This window comes from Corvus moneduloides, chromosome 1, assembly GCF_009650955.1.
Source record: "Corvus moneduloides isolate bCorMon1 chromosome 1, bCorMon1.pri, whole genome shotgun sequence".
Taxonomy (NCBI): Eukaryota; Metazoa; Chordata; class Aves; order Passeriformes; family Corvidae; genus Corvus; species Corvus moneduloides.
In genome coordinates this window covers 107,469,340-107,485,413 of record NC_045476.1, presented here as the reverse complement: position 1 = coordinate 107,485,413, position 16,074 = coordinate 107,469,340, and positions in this window count along the sequence as shown.

The window sequence follows — 16,074 nt, the reverse complement described above, 5'->3', positions numbered from 1 at the left end:
GATGTTATTTTTTAAAATAGGATGTGCTATCCAGCAAGGCACAAGCTGTTGCACACTTACTATTATTTTATTTTCTTCTATGCACAAGAAGAAACTGTGTAGAAGCCCAAATAATAATTTGCTTCTACCAAACATGAATTCAGTCCATTTCTATACCTTGGTGCTTATCTTATTAAAGCCTGTATCACGTCAGACTGACAACTAATGCCCATGCTCTTTCTACTGTTCTCCTCAGCAGTGTTTGACACTGTCAGTCATACATTCCTGCTTACATGCTGTATAAATCTGGCAAGTGTAGGCAGAAGCATACTGAAGTGACTCTGATCTTTCTTGTCAGATTAATCCCAGAAGGCTCCATTTCCATCTCCAGAACTTGCCACTGAAGGCCTTAGTAAGGTTCAGTTCCTTCCCCTTTCTCATTCGATATCTGTACTTCAGGAAACTACGACTTAGCAGAGACTTGGAGAAAGACCAGAAGAGAAGACCAGAAGAGCATATACCCAACTTGCAGAATGAGATAAAATCCAGGTAGTGGAACAGAAGATATGCCCAAATACCTTTCACATTAAGCGTCCCAAAGAAGGGAAAGTTTTTGAAGGAAACTGAAAGTGTAAGTTTAATTTGCTTGCTTCTGCCCTCTCATCCCTACTCTTTGTTCGGTATAGTTACATATGGACTCATGCTGTGAAGTTGATCAGGAAAGCAATACGTGTTAAACAAAATTAATTGAAAACTTCTCTTTTCTTATTGCTTGATTTAACTTGAATCATTGAACTGATCTATTTCACAATGTACACTCACACATGGGATGCTACCCCAGCTAAACAGAGAGTGAGTGCCAGCCCTGGGGGTAGGAAGGAAGGAGAAGAGGAATGTCTCAGCTGGCTTTGTTGTGAGTGGCACTGAAACAAACAATTCCAACCCTTATCTAGATGAAAACCACATATTATAATTAGGAGTGAGTTTTCAGATGCAGCTATTCAAACTCATACACTTATTATATGCAATGTCTTAAAGAAAAGAAAGTTTTAAGAAGTGGTATGAAGATTTCATGATTGTATATTTACATGATCTGTATATTTACTTACTTATTGTTTTTAAGGAGAATAAAAAAGTGAATTTTCTGTTGAAAATGCAACTGCTCCTGGCTGCCCTGCAGAGGTGAGCTGAAATCACGAGCTGATATCACTAAAGAGCTGACAGCTTCTGCAAGGGCTCCTCTGCCAGCAGCTGAGAGGAAGACACCGGACCCCGGGAAGGCGATTCCTTTCGGGACCATCTCCCCGGACCGGTCACCTCTTCCTGGGTCACAGCCTCGGACCCCACCACCAGCTGTGATAACTGGCGCCCGAACAGCCTTGGATCCTGGAACCTCGACCTGGCCCGAGCTGCGTCTTGACCGCCAAGACAGAACCAGCTGTTCATGTGCTGCTCCTCTGAAGACAGACCTACGTTTTAGCAGGCCTTTCGGATGGGGACAGTTCGAGTCCCTCATCTCCCACCTAGGACAAAGTCCCTGAGGATCGAACTGCCAGACCATCCCCCCAGCAGACCTTTCCAGGAGCCAGCCCCAGAAAACGGGATTTGTAAGTTTAAACTTGGGGCTCTGCTCTCCTCTTGCGCGCATTTTAAGTTATTTTGGTTTTTTTTCTCTTTTTTCTGCTGAGGGAGGAACTAAGATGGGACATAGGCAAGCTAAACCCAGCTTTTCCCAATCTGAGAGAGACCTATACCCCTTTCTTCTGACTCTTCTCTTAAAATCTGACTTGAAATTCCGTAAAGGTGTTCTTTCTCAGAAAAATCTTAAATCTTTCAGTAACTGGGTATCTCTAAATTTCCCTGAAGCTACCATCGATTCTGTTCTTTCTGATTCGTTCTGGGACAGTGTGGGGAACAAACTGTATTCCTCTCAAGCCTCGGGAAACCTCTCAGTTTCAAAATTCACTCCTTTATTTCATTTACTGGTTAAAACGTGTCGTGCGAAAACCCCCCCTCAGCCAAACCCCTTCTCTGTCCTTCCCTGCTCCCACCCCCCCTCTCCGCCTCCGGCAATGGCCAGCCAGAGCGCGGACCCCGCCAGCTGCCCCGGCCCTGGCCCGGCAGGGGCGCCGGCCCCCCTCACTTCCCTTCCCCGATCCCCTGTTCCCGACGGTCCTCCCCTGTCCGGCCCCCCCTGCTCGCCCCCCCGGTTCCGCTGTCACCCCCCAGGCAGCGCACGCGGCACCCATCCCAGACCCATCCCCCCTCCCCGGGATGGATGAGCCCCTCCCAGTCGCGTCTCCCTGTGCCCCTGGTATCCCGCAACCCTCCCCGCACGACACCACCCTTCCCCCTCTCGCACCGACCCGCGGTGCCTCCGACCCCCCCCACCCCACCACGTCCCAGTCTCCTGCTGCGTCCCAGCTCCACGCGGCCCTGCCCCCCCCACACCCCGGCGCGGCGGCCCCGTCCCAGCAAGCCGCCCCGCCGCCGCTGCCCCCCCCCGCACCCACGGAGCAGCCATGGTACAACACGGGACCGGGACCGGTCCCGCAGAGCTCCGTGCACACATCGTGGGGCACGGAACAAGCGTCACGTCCCCCGCCAGCGTCTGCCCCTCTCGCCGCTGGCGGAACGCAGCTATCAGCACGCCTCAGGCTATCGCCCATAGAACGGAATCTCCCTCCCCCCTTCCCCCACCGCAAATGGCCCTGACATCCTGGCAGGTGCCGGCACACCCGCTCTCCCCCCTCCCAGCTGCTTCTTGCGCAATCCCTGCTGATGTTCCCCCTCTCCCTGCACCCCCCCCCCCCCCCCCCACTCCGGGTTCTTGCGCAATCCCCATTCCCCCCGCTGCTGCGCTAGAGCCTACTGCCCCCCCACACCCTCCTCTTGCCCACCCCGACTCCACATGGAATTGCGAAACCGGCACTACCTGTAACCCCCCACAAATGACCTGCTGCTGTACAACCTCTCCACCCACATGCTGCCATAACAGGACCCCTTCCCACCCCTCAAACAACCCCCGACCCCCCGCCATTCCCGCCAGAGCCGGCATTTCAAAAACGCCGCGCAACGCCCCCTGTACCTCAGCCCCGCCCTGCCACAGCCTATCCCTCCTGTTCAGATAACAGTAGCAGCAGCTCAGACTCTGAATCTGAAGATCGATGGGCACAGACACGCAGGGAAGCGAACCGGGAGGGGGATTGGGAGTTGGCTCAGAAAATTTCAGCTTTTCCAGTCATTATAGGGAGAGGGAGGAGGGGTGGTCCATCTACAAAAACATGGGAACCTATCCCGAGAAATCAAAGAGCTTAGCAAGGCAGCAAAAGACCATGGGAGAGGGTCACATTTCTTTAGAAACTTATTGGAAGCCACTTTCTCTGCCTATACATTAGTATCACATGATATTAAAAACATTATTAACTGCATCCTTTCCCCTGCCGAATATATGTTATGGGAAAGGCATTGGAAAAGACACTTTAAAACACTGTCTGACACTTATGCTAAAGATGCAAATCAGACAGATTGGACAATAGAACAACTGGCTGGAGAAGGTGACCTCCAAAAACCCTTAGATCAAGCTACAACCTTACCTGAAGTAGCATTACAAGACATAGCTATTGCAGCTAAGACATCGCTGTTTCTTACCCCTGATGATTCTGTTCCTACACAATATTTCTCTAACATCAAACAGTCAGCAAATGAAAGCTTCATTCAGTTTGTTGATCGTTTGAAAGCTAGCTTAGAGAAACAGATAGGAAGTCCGGATGGACGAAAGGAACTTTTGGGCAAACTTGCCATGGTAAATGCTAACGAACAATGTAAGAACATCTTGAGGGCCCTACCCATGGACACAGAACCCACAATAGAACAAATGATAGAGACCTGTACTAGACACACATCCACAGAGAACACAATGACCCAAGCAGTTGTAAAGGGCATCACAGAGGGAGTTTCCGGTGCATTTGCTGCAGCAGTCTCTAAGGAGAATGCCCGCTGTTTCTATTGTGGCGAACTTGGACACTTTATAAAAGACTGCCCACAAAGGTCACCCACCCAGGACCATTGTGCCGCCTGCCAAAGGCACCAGAGACAGCAACAGCACCAGCAGCGTCCAAAAAACTTCTATCGGAGCGCGGTGTCAAGGCCCCGCGCCCAGACAACAAATCAAAGGCCATACTACCCCACTGCAGCTGTGGACTCCACATCAGACCACCGAGAGCAGACAGCTGGACCTCGCCTGGCACCATCATCCCAGGCGATCCCAGAACACATGAGAAGGATCCAACACACGGAGCGCTACTGATCGGAACGAGACGCCAACTGGTAACATCACTGCCAGTTAACTTTGTTGACAAGCGTTTTTATTGTATTCCCACAGGAAAGTATGGACCGCATGACGGCCCATGGGACATTCTTATCCTAAGCGATACCCTCCACGGTCCAGAACAACTCTTTGTATTACCTGAGATACAAACAGTGCACCCTGGACAAGAGATTCTTGTCCAGCTTTGCTGCACGGACACACCTTTCTTTCTCCCACAGGGAACACCGATTGCTCAAGCTTTTTTACTTCCACAGAACCGCCCAGAACAGCTTCCTCTCAATCCTACAGCAATGTGGATAGAGATCGTGGGCTCAAACAAACCGACCATCGAGTGCAGCTTGTTCTGTAAAGGAGAGAGGGTCTACCGCCCAGGGATGCTGAACACCGGAGCAGACGTGACCATCATCGCCCGCTCCGAGTGGCCAGGGAATTGGGAACTGGAGCCAGTGGCAGGCATGATCTCCGGGATTGGTGGAGTTGCAGTATCCATGAGGAGCAAACGAAATGTTGTCATTGAAGGACCTGAGGGCAAGATAGCGACCACCCGACCATTTGTGGTAAGAGCCCCCATCACCTTATGGGGCAGAGACCTTCTATCCCAGTGGGGTGCCACTCTTACCATTCCCAGCCAGGATTTCTGACTGGGGCCACTGAAAAACGTGCGCTGCCATCTACTCCCCCGCTCACCTGGAAGACTGACAACCCAAAATGGACAAGGCAGTGGCCCCTTGATAAAGAAGCCCTAGTGGAAGAGCAACTTGCCAAAGGTCATATCACTGAGACTACAAGTCCTTGGAATTCCCCTGTCTTTGTACTGAAAAAGCCCAGCACAAACAAATGGAGACTACTCCATGACCTACGAAAGATCAATGAGGTCATTGAAGACATGGGCCCCCTCCAACCCGGCCTGCCATCACCATCGATGCTGCCCTGAGACTGGCTGCTGGCCATCATAGACATTAAAGACTGTTTCTTTAACATCCCGTTCCATCCCCAGGATGCACCACGGTTCGCCTTCTCCATCCCCTCTCTTAACAATGAAGCCCCACTCAGAAGATACCATTGGCTCGTCCTCCCACAAGGCATGAAGAACAGCCCGACCATCTGCCAGTGGTACGTCGCCCACATTCTATCCCCCATCAGGAGCCTGTTTCCAGAAGCAATCATTTACCACTATATGGATGACATCCTAATCTGTGCATCAGAAAAAACTTACTTGGACAGAACTCTTAAAAAGACAATTGAAGCCATAGAAGAAGCAGGGTTCGAGATTCGTGAAGACAAAGTGCAGCACTCCAGGCCATGGACTTACCTCGGCCTCCAGATCCGTGAGAGAACCATCGTACCCCAGCAACTCGCCATCAAAAAGGACCCTAAAACCCTAAGGGACTTACACAGCCTGTGTGGATCCATAAATTGGATACGCCCTCTACTGGGAGTCGCAAATAAAGACCTCGATCCCCTCTTCAACCTCCTCCACGGCAGCAAAGACTTGGACTCTCCATGTGTCCTCACACCTGAAGCCCGAGATACCATCACTAAAGTCCAGGAAGCCCTGTCTTCACGCCAAGCCCATCGCATTGAACCCAGCCTGCCTCTTCAGTTTGCAGTTTTGGGTAAAGCTCCCTGTTTCCATGGACTGATCTTCCAATGGGACCCTAAACTCAGAGACCCTTTGCTGATACTTGAATGGGTCTTCACAAGCCATCAACCTACAAAGAGATTAACCACCTTCCAAGAAGTAATGGCTCATTTAATAAAAAAGGCCAGAACTCGTCTCCGCTCTCTTGCAGGGTGTGAGTTCACATGCATATACTTGCCATTGACCACTGAAGATCTGAGGCTGTTGCTCCAGACCAATGAGAGCCTCCAGTTAGCCCTAGATAGCTACACAGGCCAAATTTCCGTTCACATGCCAAAACATAGACTTTTCTACCGTGAAGCAGCTTTTAAATTGATTCCAATATTAATCCAAAGTAGAAAACCTCTTAAAGCTCTGACCGTCTTTACTGATGGTTCGTCACATCGGTCTGTCATGACATGGAGACAACCCAATACCCAGAAATGGGAATCTGATATCCAAGTAGTAGAGGGATCTCCACAGATTGCTGAGTTAGCAGCTGTTGTCAGAGCTTTTGAGAAGTTTAAAGATGAACCTTTTAATCTGGTCACAGATTCGGCTTATGTCGCTGGTATAGCTATGAGGGCTGAACATGCTTTTCTAAAGGAGGTCTCCAACCAAAAACTATACCAATTGGTTTCTACATTAATCCATTTAATCTCGCACAGAAAACAGCCGTACTACATTATGCATGTGAGGTCACACACTGACCTCCCTGGTCCCATTGCCGAAGGGAACAGGAGAGCAGGTGCACTGGCCATGCCAGCAGAGACTGCAAACGTCCCTGACATCTTTGCCCAGGCAAAGTTGTCACATGCATTTTTTCACCAAAACATTCCTGCACTCGTCAGAATGTTCAAGCTCTCAAAAGGTCAAGCAAAAGCTATCATTGCAACGTGCCCGAATTGCCAGAACTACCAAATACCATCTATGGGTACCGGAGTAAACCCCTGTGGTCTGAACAGCTGCCAATTGTGGCAAACTGATGTAACCCACTTCCCATCCTTTGGGAGATCCAAATACATGCACGTGTCAGTTGACACATTTTCTGGGGCAGTGTTTGCATCAGCCCATGCAGGAGAAAGTGCCATCCACGTCATCAAGCATTTTTTCCTTGCCTTCGCCACCCTGGGAGTCCCTGAAGAAATCAAAACAGATAATGGGCCCGCCTACACCTCTCATAAGTTAAAAGATTTCTTCAACCAATGGGGAATAAAACACAAAACAGGCATACCTAGCAATCCCACAGGACAATCCATCGTAGAAAGGACCCACCAAACCCTCAAAAGAGTCCTCAACCAGCAACGGAGAGAAACAGAAATTTTGTCTCCTGTTGAAAGACTCTGTAAGGCTCTCTATGTCATTAACTTCCTAAATGGTACATCATCAGAGCCTGACCCCCCAATACTCCGCCACTTCTCAAATTCAACCCAAGCTAAGCTCACTGAGAAGCCACCAGTGCTGGTGAAGGACCCTGAAACACACCAGGTCTCTGGGCCTTTCCAATTGATTACCTGGGGGAGAGGTTACACCTGTGTCCAGCTACCATCTGGCCCGAAGTGGTTCCCAGGAAAAAGTATTAAACCATACTTAGGCCCTACAAACACTGCTACCACAAACACCAAGAACTCTCCTGAGACAAATACAGGACCTCCCCAAAACCAGACCAGCTCAGCATGGAGACGAAAACGTCGCCGGATGCCCACCAACCAGGAAAAGGATCGTCCCACCACACGGCAGCAGACGAAACAGAATGCTGAACAAGAAGCTACAGCAAAAGTCAAGCCGTAGGCCAGACACAGCCTGGAAAAACTGATCCCTAGTTTATATGTTATCACCCCTTGTTACCCCAAAATATCCCCTTCCCTCAACCCTTGTCAAACTTCCCTAAACCCCAAAACCTCCCCTCTCACCATGAAGCTAACAAATCTTGCTTGTATTCCCTCTCAGAAGCCCCATCCCTACCCAAAGATGAAATGTGTCTACGTTGATGCTGTCCTCACCACAGCCTTGATGACCTAAAAGTAGTCAATGACCTTTTTGGATGATGGGGAATAACGGGATGGATTGCATCTTTGATTAAGGGAGCTTTGTGGGTATTCATTGTAATTATTACTGTGTTACTTATGTTCTCTTGCCTCCTACGTTGCTGCAGAAAGGCTGCTGGGAATGCTTTTTTAATAAATACAGAAGGGGGAGCTGTGGGATATGCCCAGCCACTGCCCTGGAGGGATGTCTGCTGAGATAAGAGATTTCGCAACCACCCAGCAGGACTCCCTGGAAAGGACTTTTGAGTCATGGTGAGGAAAAGTAGACCCACAATCCTTTGGGAGACCCTATGCAGATCATTCTGTAACCCATTGGTCTATCCCAGACCCTCTGTAATCCATTGGTCCCCTTGCTGATCCCCTGTATCCCTATAAAAGAAGACCAGTTCGCCTCTGTAGAGAGATCTCGTCCCTGGCCATCCCTTCGCCGGAGGGAACCTACAATAAAGCTACCTTCGTGCAGAACCAGCCATACGGGTCTTCTCGTCTCTCTCTCTGGTCTGGTTTGGCCTGGAGGCTGCCCTGCAGAGCTGAGCTGAAATCACGAGCTGATATCACTAAAGAGCTGACAGCTTCTGCAAGGGCTTCTCTGCCAGCAGCTGAGAGGAAGACACCGGACCCCGGGAAGGCGATTCCTTTCGGGACCATCTCCCCGGACCGGTCACCTCTTCCTGGGTCACAGCCTTGGACCCCACCACCAGCTGTAATACCTCCTGGTCTTCTTTTAAAACTTTTCTTTGAATATGCAGCTTTTATTTTTTTCTATTCTTCTATGTTAAAACAGTGGCAAGTATAGGATGAAATGCTAAAAAAGGAAGACTGAGATGTACTTCAGTTTACTGTCCATAATTCAAGGAGTTAAAAGATATTTTTATTTTTGTTTTTGTGAAGTCATGTATCACAGATTCTAGGATACTATTTGGACACTTTTCTACATCTCAGTTTTTCTGAGTTAACAGGCAGGTTTTCGTGTACATTTTCCCTTAAATTCTGTTTCCATACCTGCTAATTCAGTAAATAGAAGGATCTTTCTCCTTTCTTCTTCAGCTTACTAAGCTACCTCTTGGATAACTCTACTTCAAAGGCCATGTGTTATACTCAGCCATTCCATCTAAATGCAGAGCCAGACTAAATGCTGTAATTCCTAATTTCCCCTGACCTTAAATCCAGTTTTATGAATTAATATTAGCACTCATTTTTTGACCAGTCTGGTAAAATTACCTATCTATCTGTAGAGATTTTGCTTTCCTTTCAGAGGCATCAAAGCGTTCTTCCTTTTGAAGTGGTAAGTGCTTGGTATCGTGCCTTAATGCAGTACTGTATTGTTTTGTTCAGCCTCAGACTCATAAAGCTGTTGGCCTGATCCTTCACACAGCAGAAAATGCTGTGATCTGATAGCTGGGACTGAAGCAAGTAATGCTGGAGCTTGGCTGCACCAGGGAAAGGGGGAGAGTTTTTACTTCATTTTTCCCTTCTAGTGCCTGCTCTGTGCTCTTATCTCTTTTCATAGATGGGAAGAAATTTAAAAAGAAGTAAATACCAAATCTTTATTTTTTTCCCTTTTTTTTTTTTCCTTTTTTTTTCTTGGGTAACAGTTATGTAGCCACTTCCAGTCACTGAAACAGGTTGATAAATATGGTAGGAAATGGTGCTGTTGATTATTCTTCTCTATAAACTGATCACAGAAATAGTTTAGGGAATTTGCAGTCAATGTTTCAAACAATATTGTGAGGGGGATGATGATCCAACTGATCTTGAATCCTACTTACATCAAGAATATTCTGCCATTAACATATTAAACAGCAAGATGTTCCCAAGCCTGAACTGTCAGTGTTACCATTTTAAATGTCTCCCAATTAAATAATTAGGTGTAACTTAATAAATGTTCAAACACCACTTTCTTCCCTCTTCTTTCAATCCAACTGTCTTGTAGTTTATGTCACTATGGCCCACTTTTCAGCAAGAGCATGTCTTAATATTGACTGTATCAAATTAATCCTACGGTTTATTGTGGGCAGCCCCAGTTGGTCCTGTTCTAAGGCTTTCCCTCCCTTTCTGGTGAAAAGCCCTTGTACCGTGGCCCTGCTGGTGGCCTGAATCACCTCAATTTGTTCTAGCAATCAGAGGCAGCTGCTCCATGTGAAAGGAGTGTGGACCACTGAAGAGAGCATTAGGACTGACCTCAGGCTGAATGCAAAAGGCTCAGCCTTTTCTGTGAGGCCAGTCGAGCATGTGCAAACAGATTTGCTGAAGTACAAAATGGTCCAGTGATTTAAAGCAAGTTTTCTTCTCCCTTTCTCTCTTTTTCTCTTTCAGAAATGAAACAGGATAGAGGATAGCCTGGGTACAATCTTAGCAACATCTGTTGCCTTTCACTAGGGTCTTGGCCAAGGCCAATAGCTATTCAAAGAACTACTGACACTTTACTGAAAGAGAAGAAAGACTTAAATAGAGAAGTGTTTGGACATGTTTCCCAACACATACAGTTGGGTCTTTTTGTGGGTCAGAATGCTTTTGGAGAAATACTTCTCCACTCCCTCCCCCACTCTCGCCTTTTCTGGTGAAAGTGTCAGAAAACAAATCTTCAGCAAATTAGAGTTCAGTGGGCTTACAACACTGAAGAACAGTCAAATTTTCCTTTCTTTGCTTTTATTGTCTGAAAGAAAGGGTTTTTGACAACTAAAATCTTAACCACAGTTAATAAGAAGTGTGAAGGAATTTATGCTTAAGACTGCTTTACATCTGTTACTTTCTAATTTTCACATCAGTTTATCTTTTTAAGTTAACTAGTAATAGCAGTGGAGCAACTGCAGCACTTTAGCACTATTGAGATGACTGATATTGTACGAAGATATATTTTACAAACTTATTTCTTATGTTTGTTTTCCTGTGTGCTCTCCCCCCCTCCCCCATAAACATTAATTTCATCCAGCACTTAGGAAGAGGCAGTTACCTGTTTCTCTCTCCCTTTTTTCCTCACATAGCTTTTCACAGGCAATTTTGCTCTGTCCAACCATGACATGCCTTCATAAAAATGACAGATGAAGCAGCTGAGTAACTGGTGGGTATATTATCCTCCTGCAGGCATCTGCTGCTCAAAAGGCACCTATTCTTTTGTTGGCCTTGAGACAGAGGATGTATATTGCATCCCATACATGGAGTCATTCTTATCAGCCTTCCCCTATTTTGAGGATAATCACAGTAAATTAAATAAAAGCTACTCAGAGGAAGTGTAGTAGAGTTATTGAATTACATATATTAGCAATAAAGCTTGATAAAAGTATACATCTGTAGGCACAAAAGATATTGCTAGAATCCTCAAGAACAGATCCTGTGGAACCTCCAGTTTTACTGAATTTTGTTTTGATCAGACCACAATCATTAAGTTCAAAGCAAGATGAATATCTATGGATGACCACAAGCTTCCTGACATGGGATGCCTTAAAGTAACTGACTGATTGTGTGTTATATTCACATGTGTAGTAAATTATTAGTATATATCTGTATGGTAGTACTTCACACTGAGAGCAGGGTGCTTGTGCTCTGTGTCCCATGATTGACCTAAAAACCCCCTTGTCCCAGAAAGTTCCCAACAGAAATGACAAACTTCAGTGAGTCAGAGGAAAACAAAAGCCGTACTTTTGAAAAACCAAGGCTTGCAGGGTTGGTAACATCAAGGCCAGTGTTGATGAGTGATTAGACACAACATTCCAGTGACCAGCGCCGATGTCTCCAAACGCCAGATTGGAGGAAATACAATAAAAGAGTGAAGGAGATTGAATGAATTACTTCTGGTGCTAGGGCATTATTAACCTGCTAAGTGTGGGAGGAAGCCAGTTCCACAGAGCTGCTGTTTTCTTTCATCTGCCCTCAGCCCCTTTTTTTCCCTTATACATACAGCCATGGGTAGAAGTACAAGGAAATAAGGACTGCTCAAGCTCTGGTTTTATTCTTGCAGCATAACGATTGGTGTAATGTGTTGGGACTTGCATCTTCATTTCCACCATTTGGGAGTTGCAAAGATTTCCATCACCTTCTGTAGGAGTGGGACAAAATGCTGTGCTCCATGTTCTGAGCTAGTTTTCAAACCAACAATAACTTAGGTTTTTCATAAAACTTATTTTTTTCTCATTGACTAAACAATGTTTTCCCACTGATTTTAATGAATGCAGACTCTACCCCAAGAAGAGGTAGAAGCTGGATAGGATTAAGGGATTTATAAGGTTTTTAATATTTTAACTATAAAAGTAATGTCTAAGTTGTCATTCCTAAGGAATAAAAAATTTGATGGATACATTGGCTGGGTGGGAAATTGACATATGAAATTATGTCTCCTTCAGCACTCACACCAGATAATTTTGAGAGTGGGCAGTTCAGGATGATGAAGATAGTGACATTTTTTCTCTAACTCACTTAGAAGACATTTCCATTTGCTTCGTATACAACTGCTTACATGCTGGTGTAGAATTCTTTCTCCATAAATATTCAGGTATAGGAGATTAGCATTTTGTTTAACATTGAGACTTGGAAAGTTGGATTGCTTGAAGGGGAAAAGGAAGGGTCACCAGCGTGCTCCTTGCTTGTAGTGTTCCTTGTGTTTATAATACTCAGATTGTACATTTTGAAAATGTGTTTTGGGATTGTTGGGGATTTTTTGCCTTGCTTTTGTCTTCAGTTTTGGGGGGGGTTTTCTGAAAGAGAGAGTGCTTGTCTAATTTTTGCTGTGGTCGGGAAAAACCTACAAATGATAATAAGAAAGTTGCTTACTTAATTAAGTTTTCACACAGGGAAGGTTATAAGCATCTTGAATACCAGTTATGATGCAGAAGTATACATAATTTGGACCATTTATTCAGAAAAGACTTCTAAAATTGCAGCTGTAATCGCCGATTTTGTTTGTGCAAATGTTCAAGCTTGTCTTGACAAATTACACTGGAACAATGAAATCTGGTTTGGGTTTAGAGGTCAGTGGAGGTGTTATTCATATTAATTTTGTGTAGTTGATGCAGAATTTAGGGTCTGATCTGAAGATAGACATCCTGCTACGTATGGGCAGTTACTGGTTTGACTGTGTATAAGTTGCCATTTTTCACGAGTAACGTAGCTGCAGATTTTCGGGCGGATGCTACACAGTGGCATTCTCCCTGAAGCGTGCAAAACACCCTGAAGTCAATTGGACTTCCTGTGTATAGCTTTTCATTGGATCAGACAAATGTTTTCATTCTCTATCACAGTTCCTCTGAAAAAATTACATCACTTATGCCACAGTATGAATGTCTGGCAGAATTTATCTTAATATTCAGCAGAAATGCATCTAAACTCTTTTTTTTTTTTTTTTTAGCATACATCAAAAAAGAGGATTGCTGATTATGACAGTGATGCTTCTTCTCCACCAGCAAGATCTTGCTGGCATGAAGCATCAATCTAAGACCCACGTGCTTTTTCGAACACAATCTGAATGATTGTGTTCATCAAGAGATGCTCATAAAAGCAGCTATGTGACATCTGATAGAGAGTTACTGTTTGACTTAGCACCATTGCAATGTTAGTGCAGGTCCAAGGATATATAAGTAGTTGGCATTTTGCATGCTCTTCTCAGAAACTGGATTCTCCTGTGCTCCTTCCCTGACTGCATTTTTGATCATTTTTTGTTTAGACAACATTCTTGAATGAAACAGAAAAAAGAGGTTTTTTAATGATTCTGCCTCCCTTTTAATCCTCTTATAATATCTCATTTCCTATCTCTTATTCCTAGGCCTCCTTTTTTTAAATTTAATTCTAATGTTGTAAAATAATTTCAATATTTTTATTATCAGCATTGTTTTTGGTCTGCTGCTGATTATTTTTTATTCCTTTATTGGTAATCCATACTTCTTGCAGAGCACTCACTGCACCACACTGCCAGCTTTGTCACTCTCTATTATATCTCAGTGCTGGCCAGCTTGGTACATCCACTTATAATATGATGAATAGCATCTGGAGCCTAGCCACACAGCCTCCATTCTGGTCTTAAGGATTTCTTAAGCCATCTATCCTTGCTTGTACAAATAGCCCATTCCTATGTGGCCATAATGAAATTCTCCATTTCTCTTTTCAGTCTTCTGACAGCCTACCTTCCATTTGCCACCATCGTCCTCTGACATTTTCAAAATTCTTTCTGTGTTGTTGTTTTTCAGTTGATTTATTCTTGTGCTGTTCTTACTGGTGTGTGACTAATAAATTACCCTCAATGGTAGAATCTTTTAATTTTGCAGCTTCTTTATGATTAAACAAGCCCACTTTCAATTTAAAGTTCCTTAACTTTACAAGTTCCTTTTCTACAACTCCCTCTGTCGCTTTTCTCTGTTCTTCCTGACAACATAAACTCCATTTTTAACTGCATTCACTTTTATTACCTCAGGCACTGTAACTTCTTATTACTTTTAGAGTTACATTGCCATGGATTAACTAGATTTACTTTTGAAGAATACCACTCTTGCAAATATATCAGTTACTCAGATTTGCCAGTTTATGTGGACCAAATATGTCATCAAAAGATTGTGGAAACTCAAGGGAAGATACAGAGGAACCAAAGAGGGACAGATGGAGCGGAGCCATGGTGGTAATGTTGAATTGATAAGGTAACACTTCCTAAGCAGAATGGGTGGTTGTGTATACATGAAGAGACCTCATAAATTCCCCAACTGAATCACCACTATTATAATTTAGTTCATATATTATGTAATTTTGGCTGACATATCTTTAGAGGATATTCTGCAAAATATATTCTAAAGAATAGGTTGTTGAACTTGTTATTGTTAGGCAGGTGCCCATAATTACTGTGGTTCTACACTGGGTGAAAAAAACTCTTGGAATATAGACAACAATGTAACTGTCTCAAAAATCTCAAAGTTTAAATAGGGAATTAAACCATAACTGTGAGGACACAGAAAGGCAGAGCCATCCCTCTTCTGAGTATCTTGTTAAAGTCTGTGAATGTCTTCAATTTCAATAGGCTTTTTTTTTTGCCTTCTGCTATTTGTAGAAATGAGAAAAAAAGAAGACTGAAGAAAAACAATGCTCAGTTCTAGACTGGAATCAGAGCTAGTGTAACCACAGCAAAGGACAGTGACTTTCCCTGTGATACAGAAAGTAAGGTATTCACATCAGAATTGTAGCCACTTGTAAGAATTATTTCTGGACAGCTGAAGCCCCTGGCTAAGAGTAACATGCAGAGCCATTAGTACCTTTATAGGGAAACCATGTGATAATGGTGTTGAGAAGTGTTTTTCTTTAAAAAAGATACTAAACTGCTTGCTTTATGAAAGACTGATATCCACATACATTTTTAAGAAAAGTTAGCATTTTGCCTCTGAGCATAAGACATTTTCATATTGAAGGAGCTCTACAAGCTATTGCTGAGCGCATAATGGAAGTTGTTTCTTCCTACACAGTGAATTACCGGGACCCAGGTAGCAGTTACCTGACATTGCTCTTTTTCAGAATGTGTATGAGTGTACAGACAGAAATGTTAATATCGAGAGACAGAGGCTCAGGGGACTGAATACAACCATTAAACATTTTCATTTTGCGCTTCAGCTCAAAATCCTCCATAAGCGGTGGCCACTAAAGCTCTCATTGTCTAAGAAGCATTTAATAGCATGCTTCAGGAAATGTGGTTTCAGGTTTTGTGGTCCTAAATCTACCTATGGATCCACTATATAGAACAGCAATGTAACTTGTACTGTGAAGAGGCATCCCTGACAGTTTCAGAAGTCAAAAGATGGGAAAGGTGGCAGAACCAATGCACTCTGATGCCTGCAGTTATGCCTCCACAGCACCTACATAAGAGAGAATCTAGCATGGTCCAAGGTTTGTTTGTATAAACCATAGACTTTCCTCCGGAAGTGGTACACTTGTACCTCTCAGGATGAGTAAATGCACTACAAAACATATTAGAAAGAAATACAGCAGTGCTGTAGGTATGAATTCCTGCCAAAATGATCCAGTCAATGCATTGGAAAGGACTGACTCATTGGCAAGAACCCACAATCAAGATAGTCAAGAACAAATTGTATTAAAAAAATATACATTTTCTTATGTTACTAAACATGGTA